General features: G+C 52.5%; 1 pseudogene; it reads right to left on the bottom strand.

Moving 5' to 3' along the window:
* Positions 1-416: 416 nt before the first annotated feature.
* Positions 417-24,156, bottom strand: part of LOC136506840 (xylan O-acetyltransferase 12-like) — a 35,385-nt pseudogene continuing 11,645 nt past the window's right edge.

The raw sequence follows: 24,156 nt of genomic DNA on the forward strand, positions 1-24,156 counted from the left end.
TCCATTTTTGCAGAAAATTTGAAAAAAAAATTTCTCAACTTGCAAAGATTCTTTTAGTAACTAATGATCTTTGTCTTCTAGGTCTGAACATGAACCGAAGGAAATATGTGTACATACTGGATGACTACTCTTTAAAGAGGCTGAATGAACGACATTCCAGTTTGTATGGTCTATATATGGAGTATAATAACAAGAGGCTGCTTTTTCTTTAAACAGGCTGCTACTTTCAGTGACAGTGACCGTCGGCAAATATACTATGGAAATACTTGCATACATGTCTGGAGCTAGACATCTCGATCTGCATTCAGATTCGTTTGCATCAAAGGAGCAATTGTATGGGACGTTTCTGATTTTGGTGTGATAGTGATGACTCTTGTTGTGGGCTGATAAACGTGGAGATACTTTCATGGACCTGGTCAGCCCACTCCTTTGAGGCCCGCCGGGGCCTCTCTCCCTTCCATGGGCCATTCCCTGTCTCCTCTGCTCTCCCTAAAAGAACGATAAACTTGTATACAACATGTCAGATAGGAATGAAGCAATTCATTTTTTTCTTACCAGCTGGGCTCTCTGTCTAATACATCACAGCTAATTTATTCCTTTCTAATATATAGGTTAGCTAGATTAATTACTTGCTGAACACTTTGACTGATTACATTTACAGAACATTGACGGCCGGAGCCGTTCCAAAAGAATATATTTATTGCAACCTCTGAATAGCACGTGCCAAATGTAGGGCGATCGATGGAGTGTCCCTGGAAATAGGTCAGACTTGCACGTGCCAAATGTAGGGTGCCCATCCTTACGGTAGTCAGACAACTCCGTGATGTTCAGTATCAGAATGTGTATGCCCGTCTCCTCTAGCGTCCCAAAATATAACTTAGCCTTCTCCATCATACTGTAATCTGCCGCTTTGTTTTTTTCTCCAGCACAACCCAAATAAACCTAACTTAACATTATATGAAAGTTGTGCAACCAATTGCGCAGGTGCCAACGAGACTAGCAAGCCTCCTCGAACAAGTAATCTGCCGTTTTGTATCTATCGGGGACTGTGGGGGTATTAACCCCTATACCCTTACGGCTAGGCTTGGGCCGGCCCGGATCAGGGGGTTCGGTCCACTAGAAGACGACGCGCGGCCCGGCCAACCTGTTCGGAGTCCCGCGCAAGGAGTCAAAGCAGATTTGGAGATCAAGCAAGATCCTGATCGGTTAGAATATGAATCCTTATCCGGCCACCTATGGCAATTGTAACTGGCTAGGATTAGTTTCTAGATCTGTAACCCTGCCCTCCGGACTATATAAGGCGGGCAGGGACCCCCTCTAAAAAACATCTCTCATTGACATACAGCAATACAATCAGACGCAGGACGTAGGTATTACGCCTTCTTGACGGTCGAACCTGGATAAAACCTCATGTCTATTTTGCATCACCATCTTGTTTGTGGCTTGCGCATCTGTCTGCCGACAATCTACTACCTTGGGCATACCCCTAGGTAGACTGCCGACCATACTTCATCGACAGTGGCGCGCCAGGTAGGGGGTGTGCGTACTGCTCTCCAAGCAAACAAGATGGTCATCATCTCTAGCTCCGTGGCTACGCCGAACGGCCTCACGTTCACCATCGGCCAGATCACCTGGACCACTGGCTCCGACGATTTCATCGCCATGATCACGGAGGAGGCGCGGACTCAATCCGCGTCGACCACTGCTTCACCTACATCGACTACGGCTCCGACCACGGGGGATCTGGCTCTGACCACGGTGGACCTGGCTCCGACCACGGTGGATCTAGCTCCGACCACGTCCGCATCGCCTTCAGCCACGCCGACAACCCGTCGTCCGCTTCCCCGCTACAAAGGGAAGCAGATCGACAACACCGACCTGCTCGACTCCATTGATCGGGTCGGCACCAAACTCGCTGAAATCCTAGCTCTGGTAAGTTCAATTCGAAGTCAACCTAATGAGCAGGTAACCGCTCCCCACAACAGATCTACCCGACCAGCCCGGGCCAGTCGTCCTGCACGACTTGGTACAGATCTCGTGGTCATATCTACTCCTGAAGGGCGCTCCGCTCGTCGCCAGCCAGCCTCCGCGACGGGTCTCTAGCTCTCCGAGTACGAAGCCTCGATGGAGAACTACCAGGCCTAGCCCTATGGCCTGCGAAACGCTGCCTCCAACTACGCTTACAATATACAACGCTGCTCGGATCTGTGTTTTATACTTTGACCTCGGCCAAAGCTACGCAACTTCGTCAACATGGTCTGGATTGAGGATTGTCAAGAAGGATCGGTTCACACAGTTCAAGAGGGTGGCTCAAGCTCTTCGTCCAGCACCGCATCTAATGCCTCTGTTCGCACCAAGCTCCAGAATCACGACGATGAAGTCGTCGAATACGATCTGGATATCCCAGACCACGCCCTGGGATTCCCGCGATTCCCGTCCTTCCCACCAAGGCGGGGAGACTTGATCAACGTTGTCAGTAATGATGAACCGCCGGCAGTCGGTGAGACAGAACAAGAAAGGCTGGCACGCGAAGCACGCAATATTGATCGGTTTAATCGCCGACAAATCGAAGCCGAGGCGGATGAGGAGGCCCGACGCATAAGGGTCCAGCCACGTGATCTTAACAACGCCTTTGATAGGGTGGGGGACAAGCATGTCTTCAGGACTCCAAGCGCCAACGTAGCCATTGCTATGGCGACAATGCAATGACTACCCAACACCCCGGAAACTCAGGCAGTTCGTGATGATATACAAGCTTACCTAACGGCTGCCATGGCCCAGACCGCAGAAATTGTAAATCAAGCCCAGGCTCCATCCGTATCAGTCGAATCAAGCCACAGTCGCCAGTACTCAAGTCGCTCACAGCCACCCAACCAACGTGGCTTGCGCAACAACGACCCATCAGACAACCGTCAAGGCGGAAACGGTGGCCATGATGGTGGTCGGGATGACAACCGCCGTTGGGATGACAACCGTCGCGACTTCCGAGATGACAACCGCTGAGACAACCACGATAATCGCCGTGATAACCACGGTCGCAGGGATAATCGGGGGAGGGGGGCAACCGAGATCGCCGTGATGGCAATAACAATCTCCGCCATTACCTCGGAGAACGCGATCTGCGCGATCGCATCAACCAAAGAGCTAACGATCGTGCATCCCACGAAAGCTATCGCCGTATGGAATACGATACTGCCCATGGCCCTCCGGGTTTGAAGCAGTTTACTCCGCATCTTCGCCAAGTCATATGGCCCAAAAACTTCAAGCTCGAAAAACTTCAGAAGTACAACGGCAAGGAGAACCCCGAATTATGGGTCACCAATGGCTGGTCAGCTTGCCGGCAAACTACTTTGATTCTTGGCAGGAGCTCAAGCAGGCTTTCATCGACAACTTCATTGCAACTTGCGAGCAATCGGGAAATAAATACGATCTGCAACGGATTCGAGATCGGAAAGATGAGCCACTGCGCGAGTACGTCCGGTGTTTCTCGGAGATGCGCATCAAGGTCCCATCAATCTCCGACAACGAGGCAATCGAGGCTTTCATCACTGGCCTCCGCTTCCACGACGCCCTAAGGGACAAGCTCCTCCGCAAGAGACCTAAATCGGTCACAGCGCTCCTGGCCACCGCTAAGAAATATGCGGACACCAACGACGCTAAAAAGATAATTATCGAAGAAGCTGCAAGGGTTCCACGCTCCGACCACCCCCACACCACAACGACTACCGTGGCAACCACGGTCGGAACAACAATTTTGACCGCCGCAACCAGCGCAACGACCCCCGTGACCACCGCGACCAACGTAATCAGCGACGTAACCGCCGTGACGATTACAGGGGCATGCGTGCTCGGGAAGACGACGGCAAGGTCAACACCGTCAAAAAAGGTGGCGGACGTCGTAACTACGAAGAAGACTACGCCAAAGCATTGAAAGGGCCCTGCCAGCTCCATCCCAAGTCAAACCATACCCTGGAGAACTGCCGCGTTCTCAAGTCTATCTACACGCGTCAACAGGCTCCGGATACGTCCGACAAGCCTAACGACGTAGGGGAACAGCGCAACAAGGACAATGACAATGAAGACGCAGATCCCCATCACAAGTACATCAAGCCAACCGATCGCGTGCACACCATCATTGGAGGCAAAGTGTCCATCGAGACCAAACGAGAACACAAGCTGCTCGCCCACGCTTGCTTGAACATGGCCAACACCGACAACCTCATCACCGATCCGTGGCTCCCTCCTTGGTCTCACCGCGAGATCTCCTTCAGCAGAAAGGACCAATGGGCCGCAATACCTGAGCCAAGATGTTTTCCTCTAGTCCTCGATCCTTGTATCAACAAGGTTCAGTTCGACAGGGTGCTGATTGACGGCGGCAGCTCCATCGATATACTGTTCAAGAACAGTATGCCAGCCCTGAAGATAACCCAGGCAGATCTTAAGCCATACAAGGCACAGTTCTAGGGTGTTCTCCCCGGACAGAGCTCTACACCTCTCAGGCAGATCACGCTACCTGTGCAATTTGGGACCCCGGACCACTTCCACACCGACTACGTCAACTTCGTGGTCGCTGACTTCGACGACACCTACCATGCTATCCTGAGTCGACCATCGCTCACCAAGTTCATGGCCATACCTCATTACAGGTATCTGGTGCTGAAGATGCCTATCGAGAAAGGAGTTCTAACCCTCAGGGGCAATGTATACGCAGCTTATACCTACGAGGACGACAGCTTCAAAATAGCAGAGGCTCACGACCTCTCTATTCGCATGGCCGAGACCATGCTCGACGCCAAGAAGACCTCGGCCGACCACCTAGAGATCCCAGAGCTCGAGGCTCCACGCAAGAACATCAAGTCCAAGGAGCACAAGGTGATCCAGCTGGTCGACGGTGATCCTAGCAAAACGGCCCTTATCGGGGCCAACCTGGATCCTAAATAGAAAGACGCGCTCGTCAGGTTCTTGAGGAGCAACGTGGATGTGTTCGCAAGGAAACCTGCTGACATGCCCGGTGTACCTCGGAACTTGATCGAGCACTCCTTGAATGTCAATGGTAAGGCCAAACCTATCAAGCAGAAGCTACGACGGTTCACTCGCGACAAGAAGGAGGCAATTAGGGTAGAAGTTACACGGCTTTTGGCAGTCGGATTTATCAAAGAAGTGTATCATCCGGAGTGGTTAGCCAACCCGGTTCTTGTACACAAAAAGAATAATGAATGGAGAATGTGCGTTGATTACACTGATATCAACAAACACTGCCCTAAGGACCCCTTCAGCTTACCTCGCATAGACGAGGTCGTAGATTCAACCGCCGGTTGTGAGCTGCTTTCCTTTCTCGATTGCTACTCTGGTTATCACCAGATCGCTCTCAAAAAGGACGACCAGATCAAGACATCTTTTATCACGTCTTTTGGCGCCTACTGCTACACGACCATGTCGTTCGGGCTCAAGAATGCCAGGGCTACCTACCAACGCGCCATACAGGCCTGCCTCAAAGACGAGATAAAAGACGACCTCATCGAGGCTTATGTTGATGATGTCGTCGTCAAAACCAAGGAAGCACATACCCTTGTTGACAACCTAGAATGCACCTTTGCAACCCTTAATACATTCCAATGGAAATTAAACCCAAAGAAGTGAATCTTTGGTGTTCCTTCTGGTATACTGCTTGGCAACGTCGTCAGTTACGACGGCATACGCCCTAACCCAGAGAAAGTCAAAGCTGTCTTAGACATGAAGCCGCCCAAAAAGGTGAAGGATGTCCAGAAGCTTACCGGATGCATGGCTGCTCTCAGTCGTTTCATATCAAGATTAGGAGAAAAAGGACTACCATTTTTCAAACTGCTCAAAGCATCCGAGAAATTTGAGTGGTCGGAGGAAGCGGACGCTGCCTTCACATAGCTGAAACAATACCTTACATCACCTCCGGTCCTCGCTGCTCCCAGAGAAGATGAAACTCTCCTACTTTACATCGCGGCAACTAATCGGGTGGTCTCCACTACCATGGTGGTCGATCGCGACGAGCCTAGCCACGCCTACAAGGTACAGCGGCCAATCTATTTCATCAGTGAGGTACTCAATGAATCCAAGACCAGGTACCCACAGATTCAGAAACTGATCTACGCCATACTGATAACATCCTGAAAGTTGAAACATTACTTCGACGGATATCGCGTGGTGGTCATGATTGAGTACCCACTGGGAGACATCATTCGCAACAAGGATGCGAACGGGCGCATCGTCAAATAGGCAATGGAGCTATGCCCCTTCTCCTTGGAATTTGCAAGCCGTACTACAATCAAGTCTCAGGCACTCATCGATTTCATCATCAAGTGGACAGACTTAAGCACGCCTGCCTCTCAGGGGCCCGACGAGTATTGGAAGATGTACTTCGACAGCTCTCTCAACATCGACGGCGTAGGAGCAGGAGTCCTTTTCGTGTCACCATCCAAGGAGCAGCTCTAGTATGTCCTCAGGATTTATTTCCCAGCATCTAATAATGCCACCGAGTATGAAGCATGCCTACATGGTTTGTGCATTGCGGTCGAGCTCAATGTTAAACATCTCTATGTCTACGGAGACTTGGCTCTGGTCATCAACCAACTCAACAAGGACTGGGACACGACCAGCGAGAAGATGGATGCATACTGCAAATCGATCAGAAAGCTGGAAGGTAGGTTCTATGGCATCGAGTACACACACGTGGTCCGAGACAAAAATCAAGCAGCAGATGCGCTGTCAAAGTTAGGATCATCCTGAGCCAAAGTCCCACATGGCGTATTCGTCCAAGACCTGCTCATGCCTTCCATCGAAGAGGAAGATTCCACGGTCGACAAGCCTCCAGACCAGCAATTGGTGGCTACGGTTCCGGCGTCGAGCACCACCGGGCCACCTTCGACCACTCATGAGCCCAACTAGAGAGTACCTTTCATTAAGTACCTGACAGATGGCAGCGGTTACACTGATCGGACAGAAAACGAGCACCTGATGCATCACAGTAAGAAGTATCTGCTCGTCGATGGCAAGTTATGGCGCAAGAACTCAAAGGAGGAAATCTTGATGAAGTGTATAACCTAGGAGGATGGCGAACATCTCCTGGACCAAATCCACTCTGGCTCCTGCGGCAACCACGTGGCCTCGAGAACACTGGTTGGCAAGGCTTTCCGAGCAGGTTTCTATTGGCCGTCAGCAGTAGCCGACGCAGAGAAGCTAGTCCACCACTGTGAGGGTTGTCAGTTCTTTGCCAAGAGAATCCACGTACCAACACACGAGATCCAGACAATACCAGCCTCTTGGCCCTTCGCATGCTGGGGACTGGATATGATCGGGCCCTTCAAATCGGCTCCTAGAAAATTTACATGTGTCTTTGTGCTGATTGACAAATTTTCTAAGTGGATAGAGTACATGCCTCTAGTACAGGCATCCTCAGAAAAGGTTGTCATGTTCCTCGACTAGGTCATCCACCGCTTCAGCATACCCAACAACATCATCACTGATCTGGGTACTCAGTTCACCGGGAACGCTTTTTGGAACTTCTGCGATGAAAGGAGCATAGTAATAAAATACGTCTCGGTGGCGCACCCTAGAGCTAATGGACAGGTCAAGCGGGCAAACGGTATGATTTTGGACGCATTGAAGAAGAGGATGTACAGAGAAAATGACAAAGCTCCGGGAAGATGGCTCAAAGAGTTACCAGCCGTGGTCTAGGGCCTCAGAACTCTGCCCAGTCGTAACACTGGCGTCTCATCATACTTTATGGTTTACGGCGCCGAGGCAGTCCTTCCAGTAGATATAGCTTTCAGATCAGCACGTGTAGAGAATTTCGATGAAGGCAAGGTCAATGAAGTGCGGGAGCTAGAAGTGAATAGTGCAAAAGAGAAGCGGTTCGATTCTTGCGTACGTACAGCCAAATACCTTGCTGTTTTGCGTAGGTACTACAACAAGAATGTTAAAGAGTGGTTCTTCATGGTCAGGGATCTGGTCCTAAAGTGGAAGACGAATCAGGCTGGTGTCCATAAACTCGCAACTCCATGGGAAGGGCCCTTCATGATCAAGGAAGTCACACGACCAACGTCTTACAGGTTAGCTCACCTGGACAGCACGGACGTACCCAATTCATGGCACATCGACAAGCTTAGGCGTTTCTATGCTTAACTACTAAGATATGTACTCTTTTTGTACTTTCAATTTAATTCAATAAAGCTATTATGGTTTCTCCGACCACTCTAATGTGTCACTTTGAATTTTACGGTTATTCTAACTTAACCAGTCAAAGCCGACCACCATTCCTTCCCGAGTTTTCGAAGCAGGCCCTGTCTCTACGCTACGGATGATCGGCAGGTTCCCTCTGGTTTGACTTGTCCGCGTCTACATGTGCACAGGTCACGCACCTCACACTCCAACCACATGGCAAACCAGGGCCGTACAAACTTTTCAGGATGACGTGTCGACTTAACTGGTACAACTAAACAGAACACTAACATGTTCTCACTTAGTTACACCAACATGAGTTTCAAGATTAAATGCGTTTTATACAAAACAAACAAGCTTATGATGATATACAGTTACGTTATTACAAGCTTGCCTGAAACGGTACAAGTTTACAATAACACAACTACATATTCTTCTACAGCTATAGCCTATCCTATTGGCTGGTCGGGGCAAGTGGCACCTGCTGCTCATTGCTCCTGACATCTTGCTCGAGTCTCAGAGACTCTTGTACTGGTCGAGCTGAAGAAGATGGCCCCACCGATGCCTGGCTGGTCGAGACCGCAGGCTTCGCCGGTTCGCTCAAAACTGATGGCGTTTCTAGCTGACTTGTTGATGGCATACCCTGTACAGGTGCTGTCCTGCCTCCACACAGGTTAATATCGCCAATTATTTTTGTCAACAAGTCAAGCTGGGTCATCTGAAGCTCCTCAGCCTTGTCTAGATCTACCTCCTTCGGGTATCCAGCCTCCAGGCACTTGAGATCGATTAAGGGGTAGTGAGCACGTACCATGCTTAGCACATGTGCGCCTGTGTACTCACCTGCCTCCTTCACGAACTCTTGGAACCATCCCCATGCCTTTCGGCATCTATCGACCAGTCCGAGCTGTGGCGTCCTTGGCACTTCCTCTGTAAGCGCTGGGTCGATAAGGTTGAGGACCGACAGAATGCCGGTTGCCACTTCCTGGCACCGGTTTTTCCATGTGTCCCGATCCTCGATGATCTCTAGGCACCGTGCCTTCCAGCCGTCATGATCTTTCATCATGGCTTCCAGATGCTTCTTGGCATTGACTTTTAAAACTGCAACCCGCACAAGTCATTAAAACGTCATACCAAGACATAATAAAGCGGGCAACAAAAGTGAACAAGGTGGTCTAGAACACTTACTTTTCAGTTCCTCCTTCATCTTGGTTGTGTGGTCCCAGAGTTGTGACTGGTCGTGCACCGGTTTCTTATTGTCCTCCTTTAGGCAACCACACTCAAAGACCACACGGCTATTCTCCTCTTGGAGATGGACTACTTCGGCTTCTAAGCCTGCACTACAGCTGTGACTACCAACAATGCAACAACATGTGTCATGCACTCGTTGTGATAAAGTGACAACTTACTTGTTTTTTCCTGCTCTTTGTTACTGAGCTGGACGACCAGGTTCTATTTCTATGCCTCTTGCTCCATCCTCTCATGGTTGGCGGCTTCAAGTTGGTGGCGCAAGTGTTCCACCTCGGCCGCTAGTTCTTTATTGCTTGCTGTGATCCCCTCAATGTGGTCGAAGCACTTCTTTCGGTACCTTGCGGTCTTCATTAAGTCCTGCATGTAAAAAGCTAAGTCAGACAGTTTGACTGGATAGCAGGATCAAGTGGTCAAGCAAAACATACCTGGACTTCTGTCACCAGATGTTTCGTCGCTCGTTCAACTTTTATGGTCTCTTCGACCTCTGGGATTTCCTCATGCACAACCCATTGGTCGTTCCGCCAGCACGACACATATACATGTTGTCGTTTGTCCTGGGGACGGCCTAGAACCTCCTCTACTTCGTCCTCTTCGGCCTCTTCTTCGGGTAGCGGTGCTGGTCTAGAGTTTGTAGCTTCTGCGATTACTATGGCCTTCCCACAGGCCGTAGCATCGGCAAACGTGCTCTGTGCCACCTTCGGCTACTGCTCCTCGGTTTGGTCTGTTACCCTTGGCGCTGAAGTGTCCCCCTCAGCAAGGTTAGTGCTCGGAGCACCTGTACTTGGCTCGGCTCTCCCCTCGACCACCTGCTCGGGGACTGTTGTCTGGCCGCTTGTCTGCTGGGGCTCCGGCGGACTCTCTGCTATAGGTTTCTCCATAGCTGGCCGCTGGGCAGTTTTCTTTGACACTGCTGGCGGAGCCACGCTGCTCCCGGCTAGTTGGTCGGGATTTTCGGTTGACGCTGACCTAATATATCCGAGATAAGTTCAGAAGACAACAGTATTCAATATAAATTGTAAGCTTACATCAAGGTTATAAATACTTACAGTTTGGAAGCACGGAATGATGTGGCGAAGGCGTGTCTCTTCAGCCACGCTTGCTCCACGTGCTCTGCGGGTGCCACCTGGTCTCCCTCTAAGACCAGCACCGGCGACAGGGCTTGATGCTCGACCCCTTTGCCACTTGTCCTCCGCACTGCAGTGGTCGGCGATGCGGGTTTATTTGGCACAGAGGAGCCACCTTACTCCATCGACTCTAGTTGCCTCCTCCTCTTTCGAGGGACGAGTTGAAAGATGTCTGCATCCTCTATTTCATCGTCTGACAATGTAAAGATCGCCTGATGACGCTTGCTGGCCGCCGGCCGTTTACCAGTAGCTCTGGTCGCTGTCTCCTCCCCAACTCCAAGCACGGCCTAGTCGACGTCTTCGATCCCAGCGCTGGTCTGGGCGGTTGGGCCGGCAACTTGTGGCCAATCTACACCAGGGGGTGGAGACACGAACACCATTGCTCTATCATGACCATTAATCTGGGAAACACAAAGAAGATAACACAGTAAATTTCTGTTATAACATAAAACTACGGGTACATGGTAGGCTGATTTACCTTTGGGGGAGGTCGGGCGAGCTTGAAAGCGTGCTCGATGTCGCTCAATCTGACATAATTTGGATCAGCTAAGTTAAATAGCTCTCTAATTCTGGCTTTGACTTCGATCTTGTCAAGCGCCTCTTGCCTGGTCCTTGTTGGGTCTGCGCTACCCTAGTACTTGTAGCCAGGATGTACCCTCCTCTGGCAGGGCTGGATCCTTCGGCTGATGAAGTTTCCAACCACGCTCGGACCGTCCAGTTTCCTCCACAGGATCATCCCAAGTAGTTCTTGGATCTATTCCAGGTGCTCGGGCTTTTCTGACCAGCTGTTTTTCTTCTCCGGAATGAACCCCACGTCGCACAGTGTGATTGTGTTCGGCTCTTCACGGATGTAGAACCACTTCTTGTACCAGTCATCCAGCGATGTGTTCCAAGGGCAGTGCAAGTACTGGGCCTTCATCCCGTCACGCAGATTGAGGTACACACCTCCGGCTATCTTCAAGCTGCCGCTTCCTTTCTTCTATAGACAGAAAAGATGGCGAAAGAAGTCAAAATGGGGCTGAAAGCCACCATATGCTTCGCAAAGATGAATGAAGGTGGAGACAAGAAGAATCGAGTTGGGATGCAGATTGCAAATCCCAACCTCATAATACAGACAGAGCCCCTGAAGGAAAGGGTGCACTAGAACTCCGAAACCCCGCTTGAAGAAATCTTCGAAAACCACAATCTCACCTGGTTGTGGATCAGGGTACCCCTCGCCCTCCGGCACGCGCCATCCGGTGAGTTCCTTGTTGTGGAGTACTCCCATGATGATGAGGTCTTCGATGGTCTGCTCGTTGCTTCTTGACTTCCACCACTCCTTCGCCATGACTCCGGCTTTCTTCTGGGCGTCACTCTTCGCCATGAGTCTACCTTGGCTGGTGAAGGTGGATACGGTCAATGTGATTGGTGATTATTTTGGAGGTATTAGGGTTGGCAAGAGGAAGAAGAAGGCTACGATGGCGAATGGTAATGGGGATCGGTAAAAAGTAACTTACCAGTTCTATATTATAAATAACCAAGAGTTCTACCGTTTCGTCTGCCCGAGATTCTTGGGAGACGTGCGCACGCGCCATGGACGGTTGTTTTCACAACCTCGAGATCTATGCCAATATATGCGCCTCTTCGTTATCAGTGTATGTGCCTCTTCGTTGCTAGTGTGAGAGGGCCCACACTGATGCACCTCCTTACAGGTGCCAAGCGACTGTTTGCTTGAAAGGACAAGAAGGCAGTATGACGTGCTATACCCATCTGCTTTTTTGACCAGACGTGTCAGATTGGACTTGACAGAGTAAGAAGATAAATAAATACACCAAATAATAGTACAAGTGGCATTTGTTTCTTCGCTGCATGTCTCGCGCTCAGGGATGGTCCAGACAACTGTTGTGCTCGAGGACTACCTAGACCACTACCGTGCTCGGGGACTGCCCAGACCACTACCGTGCTCGGGGACTACCCAGACCACTACCGTGCTCGGGGACTGTCTAGACCACTACCGTGCTCGGGGACTGCTCCGACCACTACCATGCTCGGGGACTGTTCTGAAGAATGCTCGGCGATTGCTCTCCTCGGCTACATGTGACGTGTACTCACATACAGTCGAGAGGCATTTATTTGGACCTTGCTACAAGGCTTATACTTCTCCTTCCAGCAAGCTCGGGGACTACATTAGTATGATGCACCTACTGGTGCATCTCGTATTGATTGTACGATGACTGGATTCTTAACTTCAGTGGAAATTCTTTTTAGACCCTGGCACCACGTGCCTACGTCACCTACTACCAGGCTCGGGGACTAAGTGGGCACACTTCACCTTGCAGTGAATATGTTTATTTTTTCGACCCCTACGCTTTGACTGATTGCCAAGATTACTACTGTCCAAGGGTCACTTACATTTCTTATCAGAAATACAAGTGGGCACACTTGATAAGGAAAGAAATCTTTTTCTTTTTTTCTTTAAGAGCACCATGCATTCTTTGAACAACCGGAATCTTCGGCTATAATCATGGTCTACTGCTCTCAGTTCTGATCAGAATGCTGGCGCATTTGATTGGTCAATGTTTCAATTAGTTGGAGATGACATGAAGACAGATCGCATTAGTCGAAGGAGATCGAACGGCGTGTCGCAGCATAATACATGGTGCTCGGGGACTAGCTATGGGGGTATTAACCCCTATACCCTTACAGCTAGGCTTGGGCCAGCCCGGATCAGGGGGTTTGGTCCACTAGAAGACGACGCGTGGCCCGACCAACCTGTTCGGAGTCCCGCGTAAGGAGTCAAAGCAGATTTGGAGATCAAGCAAGATCCTGGTCGGTTAGAATAGGAATCCTTATTTGGCCACCTATGGCAATTGTAACTGGCTAGGATTAGTTTCCAGATCTGTAACCCTGCCCTTCGGACTATATAAGGTGGGCAGGGACCCCCTCTAAAAAACATCTCTCATTGACATACATCATTACAATCAGACGCAGGACGTAGGTATTACGCCTTCTTGGCGGCCGAACCTGGATAAAACCTCGTGTCTATTTTGCGTCACCATCTTGTTTGTGGCTTGCGCATCTGTCTGCCGACAATCTACTACCATGGGCATACCTCTAGGTAGACTGCCGACCATTTTTCGTCGATAGGGACCAATACTAGGATATCCGAAGAGGAGGAGCTAATGGCCATCAACATTGATTCACCAGAGCAGTCACGTACGCGACTATGGCCTCGCCCGGCCCCCAGGCGCACAAGCTCCGCCTCACCCGACCACTGGGGGGAGGGCTCCACCTCGCCCGACCCCTGGATCGGGGAGTTCCGCCTCACCCGACCTCTAGGTCAGGCGCTCCGCCTCACCCGGACGGGCTCCCCCTCACCCGACCTCTAGGTCGGGGGCTCCGCCTCACCCGACCTTTGGGGGGCGGGTTCCGCCTCGCCCGACCTCTAGGTCAGGCGCTCCACCTTGCCTGGACGGGTTCTGCCTCCCCGACCTTTGGTCACTCTAGGGAATTCACATCACCAATAGTGATGGACGTGTGGTCACTATGCTGCCTAATCCCTGTACGTCCGCTGACCAGCACGCTGGTTCACCGCGTCACCGGCCGGGATGGAATAGGATGCCACGACCCGCTGATAACGCCGGGACGTGGCATCAGTGGTGAATAGGCACCCAGCATGGAGCCGTCCCTATTACCATTTGCAGTGTCAGTGGGACCCATATAAAGGAGGAGAAAGGCCTGGCGGTCCTGGAATCCTTCCTCTCCTTGGCTCTTCTCCCCCTTTCTCTCTGTAACCTGCTCTTCCACTTCATCTATAAAAGGGGAAGCAGGATGCCCCGTGAAGGGCACAGCTATATATGACTCTACATGGCGGTAGACATAAAAACACACATCCTAACACATCTTAGCAGCACATGCACACATCAGAGACTTGTGACCTCTCCCTCTCTCGCTTATTTGTAATCCTTACTACAAACCTTCAGTGCTAGTAACACGAGCAGCAGCGATGAACTGGACGTAGGGACTTTCTGCCCGAACCATTATAAACCTCGTGTCCTCTAAGCACACCATCCGAGCCAGACGCACAATCTAGAAATTTAATAGTTGGTAGCTCGAAACACCGACAATTGGCGCGCCAGGTAGGGGCCTTTTGCGCGTCTCGACGTCATCATCATCAGGCTTTAGATGGCTAGCCACGGCATCAGTTGGGTCCCGGGTGCGCACGTGCGCTTTGGGAGCCTAGACTTCACCATCATGATGGAGGGAGAGCTGGCATAAGCTCCCACCACCGCCCAGCCGCTCCACTCCACTAGCCTCGACACGATCGACGAGGCATTTGAGGAGCTGCGGCTGCACACACCGGAGGCCCGTGCCCCTAGGAGTGACCAGCTCCTTGACTTCGACTAAGGGAGGCTTGAGTGCCAGTTCGCTATCTTCCTGAGACCCCGACTGTCCTAGGAGGACCTGCGCTACATCACCGTCTTTTTCGCCAATGTCATGACGTAGCTTGTGGGAGGGGAGCCGCTTGCCCTAGAACGTCTCACCTGGGGTGCCGTGATGGCATTCCTGTTCGTCCTGCACAATGCTGTGTGGACTGCTAGCCACCTCATGGCACAACACGTCCACTCACCCCTGAGCCCGCGATGCCCAAAGATCATTGGGCCCACCACGAGATTCGCACGCTGCTCGAGCGTGTAGCGGCATAGCAAGCGGAGAGCTCGCTGTCTCGACGACATGAGCTCGACGCCAATCAGCGTGTGCCCTCAGAGCGACTCGACAGGGATGCTTCCGTCCACCAGGTGCAGCACGGCGGTAGGTCACACGCTGTGGTCCTAGTGCGTGAGCGTCTAAGCCTCCACTATGACGCGCACAACACTCTAGACGCCCATAGGCGTGCCCGCAGCAGCGAGGGAGAGGCGGCCAACCATGGCTACCACCCTCGTCGCGGTGGACGCTATGACATCAGTGAAGACCAGAGCCCAAGCCCCAGCCTCCTGGGGCCTCAGGCCTTTGGCCGACACATCCTCAATGCACCCTTCCCACCATGATTCCGGCCATCGACCAATGTCCTGAAGTACTCCAGGGAAACGAACCCCGGGCTATGGCTCAAGGACTATCAGCTTGCTTGCCAGGCTAGTGGCGTGGATGGTAACGACTTCATTATCCGCAATCTCACCCTGTTCCTCATTGACTCAGCGCGAACATGGCTGGAGCACCTTCCGCCCAATCGCATCTAGAGTTGGGCGAACCTAAAGGAGATCTTCGTGGGCAACTTGTAGGGCACCTACGCACGCCCTGGAAACCCGTGGGACCTCAAAAATTGCCGACAGAAATCTAGAGAGATTCTTCGCGAGTACATCCGGTGCTTCTCCCGGCAGTGCAATGAACTGCCTGACATCGCCGACGCCGACGTCATAGGAGCCTTCTTGTTTGGGACAACCTACAAGTCCCTAGTTCACAAACAGAGATGCAAGGGCCCATGAACCACCAAGGAGCTCCTCGACATTGCCACTAGTCATGCCTCGAGTGAGGAGACGGTCGGAGTGATTTTTGACCGCTCCAGGGGCAAGGCAAAGCGAGACGATGACGCCAGCGAAGGCGCCTCCAAACGTCCCAACAAGAAGAAAAACAAGCAGTGTCGCGAGAGCTCACTTGTAGCTGCTGCCGACCGTAAAGGGGGGTCGAAAGCCCACCAAGGACACACCCGACCACTTTGAGAAGCTACTTGAGGGGCCATGCTCGAACCACATCTTCCCCGTCAAGCACCTGTACAAGGACTGCGTCCTCATGAAGCGGTTCTTGTCCGACGGCTCTAGCAAGGGAGAGTCGAGGAAGGACCCCAAGTCGGTGGTAGATGACACTGAGGGGAAGGATGGTGGCTTTTCGATGCCGGATGGCTGCCTCATGATCTTCAGGGGGTTGGCTGCCTAGGGCTCCAAACAACACTAGAAGCTAGCACGGCACGAGGTCTATGTGGTCGAGCCAGCTATGCCCATGTTCCTCCAATGGTTAGAGTCCGCCATCACCTTTGATCGAACCGATCATCTAGAGAACATCCCGTAGCTGGGGAGGTACCCACTCGTGGTCGACCCGATCGTCGGCACGAAGTGGCTTACCAAGGTGTTGATGGACGGCGGCAGTGACCTCAACATCCTATACGCCAAGACGCTTGACGCCATGGGCATCGACCAATCACGCTTCCGATCGGCCGGGGCACCTTTCCATGGCATCGTGAATAGGAAGCAGGCCATGCCACTCGGGCAGATCGACCTACCCATCACCTTTGGGAGTCTAACCAACTATAGGACGGAGACCTTCATGTTCGAAGTGGTCGGGTTCCACGGGACCTACCACGTCATCCTCGGACGCCCATGTTACATGAAGTTCATGGCTGTCCCCAACTACACCTACCTAAAACTAAAGATGTTGGGTCCACGAGGGGTCATCATCGTTGGCACATCCTTCCAGCGCGCTTACAAGTGCGAGGTGGAGTGCTGCTAGCACACCGCGGCCATCGTCGCCTCCGCCGAGCTCGCGACCATCCAGGGGAAGACCGTCGAGGAGGCTCTAGACTCCAAGCGGTTGGTTGTGTCTTTTGAGCCTATAGAGGGCATCAAAGAGGTTCCAGTGGATCCCAGTAGCCCCGACGGCAAGGTGCTCTGCATCGGCACCACGTTTTCCTCCAAATGGGAAAGAACGCTCGTCGACTTACTCTGTGCCAACCGAGACATCTTTGCGTGAAAACCCTCAAACTTGCTGGGCATTCTGAGGGAAGTCACCGAGCACGACTTGAAGATCAGGCCAGGCTCCAAGCCGGTGAAGCAACGCCTGTGCCGCTTCAACGAGGAGAAGCACAGGGCCATCGGCAAAGAGATTGCGAAGCTTTTAGTGTCTAGATTCATCAAGGAAGTGTATCATCCTAAGTGGTTAGCCAATCCCATTCTTGTAAGAAAAAAGAGTAGGAAATGGAGAATGTGTGTTGACTACATGGGTCTCAACAAAGCATGCCTAAAGGATCTATTTCCTTTACTGCGCATAGACCAGGTGGTCGACTCGACCTTAGGGTGCGAAACCCTCTGCTTCATTGATGCATACTCTGGGTACCATCAGATCATGGCGTATCAGCATTGCATGCTCAAGTGTTTCGATAACCTCATTGGGCAGACCATTGAGGCTTACATGGATTCCATTGTAATCAAATCCAAGTGCACGAATGAGCTTGTGACCAACCTAGAGCTGACCTTCATGAAGCTTCGGGCGAATGGCATCAAACTCAACCCCGAAAATGTGTCTTTAGGGTTCCGAGGGGTATGTTACTTGGGTTCATCGTTTCCGAGCACGGCATCGAAGCCAACCTAGAAAAAAATCTCGGCCATCATGAAGATGGGCCTGATACAGAACATAAAGGGGGTATAGTGGATCATAGGGTGCCTCATCGCACTCAGCCATCTTGGCGAATGAGGCCTCCCCCTTTATCAACTTCTAAAGAAAGCCGACCACTTTGAGTGGACGCCTGAGACCTAGGAGGAGCTTGACAAGCTCAAGGAGCTCCTAATAAAGGCCTCGATCCTGATTCCCTCGACCGTCGAGGAGCCACTCCTGCTCTACGTTGCGGCCACCACACAAGTGGTCAGTGCTACACTGGTAGTGGAGCAAGAAGAAGAGGGACACACCCTCAAGGTACAGCGACCCGTGTACTTCATCAGCGAGGTCTTGTCTGACTCCAAGACCTGCTACCCCTAGATCCAAAAGCTCCTCTATGCCATCCTCATCACCAAATGGAAATTGCACCACTACTTTGAATCGCACCCAGTAATGGTCGTGACGTCCTTTCCCCTTGGCAAGGTTGTTCAAAACCGAGACGCCATGGGAAGGATCGTGAAATGGGCACTCGAGTTGATGGGTCAGGGCATTTCATATGGCCCACGGACTGCCATCAAGTCCTAGGCACTGGTTGACTTTGTGGCAGAGTGGACCGAGATCCAAATGCCACCAGCGGCCATTGATCAGGAGTACTGGACCATATACTTTGACGGTTTGCTGATGAAGAAGGGGCCGGTGTGGGCCTAGTTTTCATCTCGCCTCTTGGGGTGCGATTGAAATACATGGTCCGCCTTCACTTCCCCACCTCAAACAACATGGCTAAGTACGAGGCTCTCGTCAATGGCCTACGCATCGCCATAGAGTTGGGCATCCAACGACTCGACATCCAGGGCAACTCCCTGCTACTCATCGACTAGGTCATGAAGGAGTCGAGCTGCCACAACTCCAAGATGGCTACATACTGTCAAGAGGTCTGCAAGCTAGAGGACAAGTTCGACAGCCTCGAGCTCAACCACATCCCCCAATGGCTCAACGAGGCAGCCAACGAGCTAGTGAAGATGGCATTTGGCCAGTAGCCAGTCCCAGTTGGCGTCTTTGCCAGTGACCAGCACAAGCCCTCAGTTCTCGACGAAGAGTCAGAGCAGGTCGACAACAGGCTATCGGTCTCACCTGACCCCTCCGCCTAGGGCTCGGGGGCTGGGCGACCATCGACTCATCCCACTCCCCTTGATCTGGGCTTAGGGTCTAGGGCCAGCGACGTGCTCCCTGCCCTAGGCTTGGAGGCTGACCCCCTATTGGCTCCACCCAACCCCAAGGTCATGGAGGTCGACGAAGACCTAACGGGGGAAAGCCACGGAGATCCAATGGCACGGTCTGACCCCTTACCTAACTAGAGGATCCCTTACCTCGATTGCCTCATCCATGAGGTGCTCCCAACAGAGAAGATGGAGGCCCGATGGCTCGCGTGTCGCACTAAGTCCTTTGTCATCGTCGAGGGAGAGCTCTACAAAAAGAGCCATACCAAGGTCTTGCAGCGCTGCATCCCAACAGAGCAAGGGAGGCGGCTACTAGAGGATATCCACGGTGGGACCTGTGGACACCACGCCGCACCACAAACCCTCATCAAAAACGCATTCTAGCAAGGCTTCTACTAGTCAACCACCGTAGTTGACGCTGAGAAAATCATACGCACCTGTGAAGGGTGCCAGTTCTATGCTCGTCAAACCCATTTGCTGGCCCAAGCGCTCCATATGATCCCCATCATATGGCCATTCATGGTCTAGGGACTTGATCTGGTCGGACCCCTCAAGAAGGCACCCGAGGGCTACACGCATCTGCTTGTCACCATCGACAAGTTCTAAAAGTGGATAGAGGCGTGGCCGATCACCAAGATCGAATCCGAGCAAGCTGTGCTCTTCTTCCGTGACATCATCCATCGGTTTGGGGTGCCAAACTCCATCATCATCGATAATGGCACACAGTTCATGGGGAAGAAATTCCTTAGGTTTTGCGATGAATACCACATTTGTGTCGACTAGGCCACCGTGGCACACCCCCACACAAATGGGCAAGTCGAGCGTGCAAATGGCATAGTCCTACAGGGGATCAAGCCTAGGATTTTTAACAAACTCTACAAGTTTGGTGGGTGGTGGGTAGTAGGGCTCCCCGTGGTGCTGTGGGGCCTAAGGACAACCCCTAGCCGGGCGACCGGCTACATGCCTTTCTTCATGGTCTACAGCTCTGAGGCTATCCTTCCAACCGATCTCGACTACGGGGCACCGATGGTCATGATGTACAAGGAGCTGGAGGCCAAGGAGTTCCTCAAAGATGCCTTGGACCAACTCGACAAAGTGCGTGACGTTGCCCTGCTTCGCTCGGCCAAGTACCAGCAGGCGTTACATCGGTGTCATAGCCATCAGGTGTGGGGCCGGGCCTTCGATGTTGGGGATCTGGTGCTCTGCCTCGTCCAGAGCAACAAGGACCCCCATAAGTTATCTCCACCATGGGAAGGGCCATACGTCATCGCGGAAGTACTCTAACTGAGCACTTACAAGCTCAAAACCATTGACAACCAAGTCTTCACCAACGCATGGAACATTGAGTAGCTACGTCGCTTTTAACCTTAGCTCCTTTCCAAGTCATTCACATACCTATGTAAAATCGTGTTTCTAAAATAAAAAGCACTTTCCTTTATCAGTTTCATTATCGCTTCCTCGGTTTTTAATGACACCCGACCCCAGCAATGGCTAGGGGTTGAGCCTCACTCGGGGGCTGATAGGGGAATACTCTTACTTAGAAACACCCTTTGCATCCGACCCCTTCCTATGATGAGGCCTAAAAAGTAAAAGTCACAAAAACTAACTTTGAGTAAAACTAGGCGGACTGCTAAAAGACCTATGCCTCGACGGCTACGACACTTTTGCTCCCCGGCATGATCAAAGTTTCTTTTTCGCCCATGGCTTGAGCTGAGCAGACTCAATGTTAGAAGGGTTCGGCTCGCATCGACTCAACATCGGAAGGGATCGGGTCGCATCGACTCGCTTTACATTCGAAATACAAACTTGTTCATCACAAGTTCGCATCACACCCCTTTTTACCATTAAAAAGGGATGAATGTTTAAAATGACGAAAAAATACTTGTTCGTTACAAGTTGATGGCTCTACGGCCCGAATCCACCTAACTAACTAACCCCTCCGGCTCCTGGTCTTGCGAAAGGGGGCCACCACCATCTCCATTTCCTCTAGCTCCTAGTCTTCATAGCTGGGCGCATAGCCGTGACTCATCGCCTCCAGATCGATGCTATCCCCATAATGGGAACAAGCTACCATGAAGGATCGGTTGACGCTAATGTGAAGAGCACCCCTCTTGAGCTGGCACATCCATTCTATGATCTGGGTGATGCGTGTCGCGTGTGAGCTGGTCCCCTCCACCTGCATCACACTGAGGTCATTGCAAACCACCACGACGGAAGCAGTCAGCATACTGAGCTCATTATTCGCCGCCTGGAGGTTCGTCCTCACCTCAGTGAGCTCCTTCTCTAGGCTCTAGGCCTTCGTATTGGCCTGGGCTAGGTCCATAGAGAGCCCAACGGAGATGCTCTTGGCCTCTAGCCTATCGTCCCTCTCCCTTCCGAGCTTGGCTTGGAGGGAGCCGACCTTCTGCAGCGCATCGTCGTGCTCTTAGAAGGCCTGGTCATGCTCTCGAAAAGCCTGGTCACGCTCCTCATGAGCCGTGAGGTGCTCCGAGCGAAGCCTCTCCATGGTCTAGGACAGCTAGTCGCGCACCTTGCATAGCTGAGTGACTGTCGTGGCATCCTGGCTTGCCCTTTTGTCCAAGGCCACGAGCTTCTCCTTGGTCCCCAGCTTTAGATCCCTTTCCATCTCAACCTTCCCCAGGAGGTCAAGGATCCATTGGCAGGTTTCAGCGTCCTTTTGGAGCAGCTCATCCCACTCCTTCCTGACTCTGGTGGCTTCTTTGTCATCCTTACGTGACCTCACCGATAGGGCCTTGAACGCCTTCTCGGCCACGTCAGCATTCCGATGGGCCTCGACCACCCGCGTCTGAAGATTGGCTGCCTCCTCGGCAATGGGAGTCAGCTCGATCACCCTCTGCTTAGCGGCAGCGAGCTATGCTATCACCTCCCCATGTAACCATGCCTCCTCGATGAGGCGGTCCTAGGCTTCCTTCTGTTAACAAAGGAACTAGGATTTCCCCTGGCTGTGAGCTATAAGGGATTGCAGGGAGATGATGGTCAGGATACAAAAAATATATAGAGGAAGAAAAGTGCAAGAAGCAAGACCGAGCAATACCCGGCCAGAGGGAACAACGACGTCGCACATTGCGCCCGTGGCGTTGTCCAGGGCCTCAAGCACGGACGTTATCCCTATGTCGAGGCTCTCCCACTCCATGCTCTCTACAGCATCATCGAGAGTAAGGAGCGTCGATGCCAGATCCTGTGGGTCCATCCATCGGAGCAGGGGTGCACCTCACGTGGGTGAGCTACCACCCACCGAGGTCAAGGTTAGGGATGACTCCCCACTAGCCCCAAGTGCCACTGATCCCTCTCACCATGACGCCTCTGTCGGGACGCCCTCTCTGGCAATGGAAGGAGTTGGCGGTGTGGACACGAGCCTTTCCCCCAGCACCATGACTTCTAGGGACCCCTCAGCCGCATCCCCCTCCATCTGACCCGCATCAGATACCGACGCTTGGGCTGTCGATGGCATGGGTTGCACCAATACCTTAGGCAACACTGCAGTCGTGCCCGGCTATGACCCATCTGCCACTAGCGCTGCCCCCTCCACCTACGTCGGCGGGGTCACAACCGGCTGCATGACTAATGCCATGGTCGGTACAAGCACGGTCGGCAACCCCATCTGCCCCATCAAAGGCAGCGGTATCACGGCCATCACCAGCTGCTCCACCACCGCCGAAGGTGCCCCTTGTGTGCCCATGTCCGCCTACCCCACCGTGGGCACCAGCGTTGCCCGCCGGCCATCGACGCAGTCACAACGGCGTTGCTCCTGCCCAATCCAGGCTTGACACCAGTCGATGGCTGCCGCCCCGATTGGAGTGCGATGCTCTACTTCGGTGCCAGTGCCAGAGGATTCCAATACATGCCGACACTGCAAGGGGCGACAAACATAAGTCACGATGAAATCCAATTAAAACAAAAAAAAAATAGAGGAGTCGACGACTCACCTTGGTGCTGTTGGACGGCAGATGTGTTTGGGGGACAAACCCTCCGACCCTTGCTCTGCCTCATCAAAACAAGGCCATTTCAAGCCCACCCCCTACTCCTGGGCAGAGGGGCTCACCCCTGACAGCTCCTAGGGCACATCGGCGGAGCTGCCCACCTATACTGGCTCCTAGGGCATGACAACGGAGCCACCTACCTCTGTTGGTTCTTGGGGGGCATCATTGAAACGGCCCGCCTCTGCCGGCTCCCCAGATGTGCCCTCCCCTCTGTGGAACGGGAAGGGTCCCGATGCCTACAAGGACAAATCGATGCTTGTCAGCGCATCCTCGTTTTCCAGGTTGTCCCACTCAATATCGTCGGCTACCATTTCTTCTTCCTCCATCACCTCACCATCGTTGCCATCATCATCGTCATCGTCGTCGTCAGTGTCCTCCCCTCATTCCTGTGCTCACAGCTTCTGCTGCTTCTCTCTCCTGTTGTCCTCCTTTGCCTTCCATAGCCGCTCACCCTCGGCGTGATTTGCCACCCTCATGGCCAAATCCCTCGGTAGCGGCGCCGGGTGATCTGTGAGGATGAGGTCCCTTGGCTGGTCCTGCCCCTCTCAAAGTTAGTCTCACGAGGTTAGAAAATCAACTGAAGGAGAGGCAGGAGAAAGGGAAACTTATGAAGACGATGTAGCTTGGTTCTGGCCACATTAGAGGATGCCCCAACACCGGGTAGATGAAGTCAAGGATGGCACCCGCATCATCCCATAGAGGCTCTATCACCTCCTTGATGTGTTGCGTGATCTCATAGTTAGGGAGCGTTCCCTCGGCGAGCGCCGTTCCGTCGAACGCTGCCTTGGGCGCCATCGCGTATAGCGGGAGCGCGCGTGTCATCAACGGCGCCACCCTCCTCGCATGGTAAGCCCTGATGACGCCTGACCCTTTTAGGCCATTCTCCTTTAGGATGTGGATGGCAACGATGTGGTCTTGGATCCTCTTCTTGTCTTTCTCCGGGACACCCCATTTCCTCTATGGCGCCGGGGCTTCTTCGATCAGGTGCCCGATGAACTCGGGCAAAGGGACAGCAGCATCGTTCTTGAGGTAGAA

The sequence above is a fragment of the Miscanthus floridulus genome, chromosome 15, assembly GCF_019320115.1.
Source record: "Miscanthus floridulus cultivar M001 chromosome 15, ASM1932011v1, whole genome shotgun sequence".
NCBI classification, from domain to species: domain Eukaryota; kingdom Viridiplantae; phylum Streptophyta; class Magnoliopsida; order Poales; family Poaceae; genus Miscanthus; species Miscanthus floridulus.